Source organism: Phoca vitulina, unplaced genomic scaffold (genome assembly GCF_004348235.1).
Source record: "Phoca vitulina isolate PV1807 unplaced genomic scaffold, GSC_HSeal_1.0 scaffold28, whole genome shotgun sequence".
Lineage (NCBI taxonomy): Eukaryota > Metazoa > Chordata > Mammalia > Carnivora > Phocidae > Phoca > Phoca vitulina.
The window spans coordinates 26,291,687-26,296,581 of NW_022589731.1; the positions used below are offsets into that span (position 1 = coordinate 26,291,687).

Consider the following 4,895-nt stretch of genomic DNA (forward strand, 5'->3'; position numbering starts at 1 on the left):
ATCTGATGTGGACGGCGTCCAGGTGACCACTGTCCCCAGAGACGTCCAACGTGGACGGCATCCAGGTGACCACAGTCCCAGAGACGTCCGGCACGGACAACATCCACGTGAGTTCTGCGGAACTTTCGCAGTCTGGGTGGTCCCCGTGCTCCGAGGCTGGGGTCACACAGAAGCACGTTACCAGTTCATCCTACGACACTGGTGGGAGCCTGAAACTAAGGTTGGATCGTGACAGCATAGTAAGAAAAAACACTGGACCATTTCCACTGAGGAATGCAGGTGCAAAAATACTGAATCGAATGATAGCAAATTAAATTCTAAAGAAGATTTCCACCTCACAACCAAGTAGGGTCTCTCCTGGGAACACAGAGACGGTCTAATGACATACTCACTAAAAGCTAAAGAAGAAAAATATTTGATCATCTTCAGGAATACCTGACGGATCAAAGAGCACAAATAATCTTCATTTTAGAAGCAAGAATAATTCACTAAAGCATACGTGACATAAAATACACACTCGCCAAAAACAGGCTTCACAGGGCAGGAGGAGAACCGGTGTGTCCAAGACCTTTATTCACTTCTGTCGGCTGCTCAGCACGGGGAGCCCCGCTCAGAGCCCCAGTCCCCGGCCCTTCATCTACAGAAACGCAGGGTTCCAGCCCGCCGCCACCAGGCCGGGGCGGTGACACGGGGGTCTCCGTGTCCTGCCGGGCTTCGCGCCAGGCTTCCTCCCGAACCACCGCTGCCGTCCGGCCGTGTGGCTGCCCTCGGCTCCCACCTGTTTTCAAGGCTAGTACGCGGGCCTTTCTGGCAATTCCACGCACCCTCCGATTTTCCATCCACATTTTCCTTTCCCACCTGCATCAGCCAGGGCTGGTTTGGGCTCCTTGCAACTAAGAAGCCTTCCTGGTAAAGCGTGTTCATCAGAAACTCACAGTACACGTCATGAGAAACTGTGACATACCAGGGCGTCTCCTTATGTCACCGACAAGCCCGCCCATCACCCGCGCCACTCCCGAGAGTGAGGCAATGCAATCAGACAAGAAGGACAAATGACAGTTGTTTAAAAAAAATTTTTTTAAGATTTTATTTATTTATTTGAGACAGAGAGAGAGGGATAGCACAAAGGGGAGGAGAGGCAGAGGGAGAGGGAAAAGCAGGCTCCCTGCTGATCAGGGAGCCCGGTGCGGGGCTCGATCCCAGGACCCCAGGATCATGACCTGAGCCGAAAGCAGCCGCCCAACGACTGAGCCCCCAGGCGCCCGCAGGCAGGGGTTTTGTCTTCTCGGCTCATGATGTATGTTGAACCACACCTGATATTTAGTAGGTGTTCAGTTCATATTTGCCAAGGAAATCAATGGATTAACCAAGAATAATAAAATTGAAGACAATACATGGAGAAAATCTGAACAAATAAGACATCAATAAAATGTGTGCTGTAAGGTAAGCTCATAAAATCGGGGTCTTTCTCAAATACTAGCAGTAACTAGTTTGAAAGTGGAAAACTTCTCACTCGTAAGAGCACAAGAACAAAATACCTGAGAATAAATATCATAAGACTTGTTCGAGACACCAAGACATGTTTGAGTTTTGCAGGAAGGCATGAGAAGACATCATTCGTGATTGCAAAGACACGACGGACCGGAGCTCCGGGTTTGCTGAGAGCCCGAGGCCTCCCCTTGGGCCAGAGAGATCCACGGCCCCGCCTGAGCGTCATGGCGCCCCGCGCACACACAGCATTACAGCCTTTTTTTCTTTTTTTTAACAAGGGTACACTTTACCGAAATAGAGCAAATTTGTGTGCACAAAGTGACTCAGACGGGAGGAAGACACGGGGGTTCCGTGGGGGAGGCGAAGGACCAGCATTCGGAACAGGTAGCTGGTCCCAGGAAAACCGAAGAACTACAGACATCCCAGGGCTCAGTGGCCCAGGCCAGCGCCCCACAGAGAACCCCCTGAACGTAGGAGGAGGCGCCAGGGAATCCAGTTGACATAACGAACGCCCGCCCCCGGCCCCCCCAGTTCCAGCAGCCCCTCACGGCACCCCCACTGCCCCCCACAGCCCCCACGTGCTTGGTCACCCATCGCTCCCTGCGTGAGCCCTCAGTGCCCTTGCCCCCAGCCCCCGCAGGGTCCCCACCTTCCTCGCGGCCCGGAGTGCGCCACAGGACACACCACCGTGACTGGTTTCATTTTCAGCTCCTGCGCCCTCGCCGCGGCCGGTGGGCCCCGGGGCCCCGGAGCGCGGTTCCCACCCGGCCCCACACGCCCAGAGCCTCCGTCGCGGTCACAGCACCCGGAGCTGGACACCGCTGCTGGCCTTGCCCCACGTGCAGTGCGCCGCGCACCCCGTCGCCAGGCCCCTGGAGCTCGGGGGGGGGGGCTAGCGGGGTCACCCGGGAAGGCAGGCAAGGCCTCTGATGGGCAGTGCCCCACAGGGGACCTCAGGGGACAGAGGCTCAGCATTCCTGGAGCCTCCAAAGATCCCGAAGGAGCATCCTGAGGGGACGGTCCGATCTGGTCCCCCCACCGGCCCCGGTCGTGCAGGGGAAGGGCAGCAGCCCCTCCCCCGCCCACACGCGGCTTTCCTGGGGGCCGCGGCCCCGCTGGACGAGGTTCTCAGGGCTACACCGGGCACAATGCTCTGGAGGCCCGGGGGTATTTTGGAAGCTCTGGAAGTGACTAGGAAAGCCTCGGCCATGGTCTCCCCGGGGGAATACAGGCCCCCCGCCTGCCGCCGACCCCGAGGACAGCCCATCCGCTGCCTTCCCAGCCCGCAGAGGAAACACGTCCCGGGGAATGAGCCGCCAGCCGAGCGCGCTGCTCTGTTGCCCTTGGTCTTGCAGGAGAAGGCCCGCCCGCCCGCGAGTCCCCGGGGACGTCTGGCCTGTGCCCGGCTATTTGTGGGCGTCGGTGTGACGAAACCGTTAGAGTTGTAAACAACCTGCCGTCACCCCGTGTCCCCGGGCTTGCGGAGCAGGCTCCTTCCAAGGGAAGGGTGTCCTGTGACAGAGCCTGGCCGGCACTTGCCTGCAAACGTCCCCAACAGGAAGGCGCTCCTAGGGCAGAGGCGCGGTCCTGCCGAAGGCTCGCGGCCCGACGGCCTCCGAGCGGCAGCTGCTGCTTATGCGCCTCCGGCCGGACGCGTGAAGCAAGAGCTTGGCTGCTCCTCTGAGAAGAGACTGCAGGCCGCTCCGCGTGCGACGGCAAACATGGGGCAGGGGACCCGCACGCAAACACTGTCACGTGGCGGCCACGGAGGGAGGCCACGGAAGCACACACGTGGCCGGCAGGCCCGCTCAGAGGCTCGGGCAGGGGCTTCAGCTCCCGGAGCTCAGCCGCCGTGCCCACCGCAGGGGCCCTTGGGAAAGAGGCCGAGGGGCTGGTGTGTCCTGGAAGGGACGGGGCTGGCTCCCGAATGACCCGAACATGCTGCCGGCCCCGGGCTGCGCTTGGCTGAACTCTGCAGCTCGCTGTGAGCGGCACCGCAGGGTCAGGGCGCCACGCAGATAGGCAATGTCCTGTAGGGAAGGGGCAGGCCTGCAGGTAGTCGTGCCCCCAGGCAGCGGGGGGAGGTAGAGGCTCCCCATTTTGCAAGGAGGACATAGACAGGTGCGGTGATGAGCTGGCTCTCAGCGAACATCGGATCGCTGAGACAGGGTCAGTGATGAGCCTGGGGGGCTGGGGGCAGTGGTGCACTAAGGGGGCATCAGGGGCTTTGCGCCTTCAAGGAAGCCCCCTGGCCACGGCCAGGGTACAGAGCTCTGACCCCTAAGCACTGAGACATGGCCCCAGCGCTTCGGCCCCGTTTAGCCAAGCTCTGTCCCCGCGTCCAGAACACTGGGGCTCTCTCTGGGTTAGCCTGGAGGGGCCAAGGTTGGACTCCGCAGGGAAGGCCACGACATGCCCAACAGAAGAGGGACCAGCCGAAGGTGCAGGGATGGCTCAGGTGGCTAGAGACAAGGTGGTCACGCTCCTTGCAAGTGTGGGATGCAGAAAAGGAGCCCACTGGGCGGTGGTCAGGGGAGGGGAGGTGGCTTCGCTGGCGCTCTGGGGGCTGGGGGCGGCTGTGCCATGACAGCCAGGTGCAGCCGGACCCAGACTTGGGAACCAGAGCAGGCTCCTCCGGGACTGGCGGCCCGGGACTGATCGAGCAGATTCCCCAGAGGGCACGTGAGGGGCAGTGGCTGTGTGGACTGGAAACCGGGCGGGGAAGGGTTTGAGGATGGGAGCCTGAGTGCCCAGGGTGGAGCCGGGCTGCACACGGGCGGGAAGCCCGCTCAGAGCCAGCACCGGCCCTTAGGGGGATAAAACCAGCCGCTAGTGCTTTCCCAGGACCGGGGTGGGTGGAGTCTGCAGCCCACGGGAGCCGGGGACCACCCACCCAGGAGCACGAGGGTGCTGTCACTCCCAGCTGAGAATGAGCGCTGGGCGTGGACGACCGCAGAACTCACTCCCGAGCCAGCCCTCGGGCTCTCGCATCAGCCTGGACGCCCCGGGCCCAACCCCGCCCGGGGTTAACCTTCTCTCCTCCTCGCCCGCTGGTTCTGGAAGTGACCGGCTGGTAATGGACACACACCCCATTCCATGGGCACCTCCCCAATCAAGAGTTTCATTTTTCCTTCTTTGATTTCCCTCCCTTCCCGTCCCTGACCACCTTGAATCCACTGCCAGAGGCATTCTTCCAGGCAGCTGCTAGTGTCCAGGAATTAAAGCGAGCACCCCGCCCACTCAAGGCTGTGTGAGTACCGTCCACAGCCACACTGTCCATTGGCACACTGTCCACACCATCCCATCCATGGCCACACCATCCACGGGCATGCTGTCCACACCATCCCATCCACGGCTACACCGTCCACGGGCACACTGTCCACACCATCCCATCCACGGCCACA

The 4,895-nt window shown here is 60.8% G+C and overlaps 1 protein-coding gene across 1 annotated transcript in view; it reads right to left on the bottom strand.

Annotated features, from left to right (window-relative positions):
- Window positions 1-4,895, bottom strand: part of BNIP3 (BCL2 interacting protein 3) — a 10,738-nt gene that overhangs the window by 4,672 nt on the left and 1,171 nt on the right. The gene's annotated exons all lie outside the window — the stretch shown is intronic.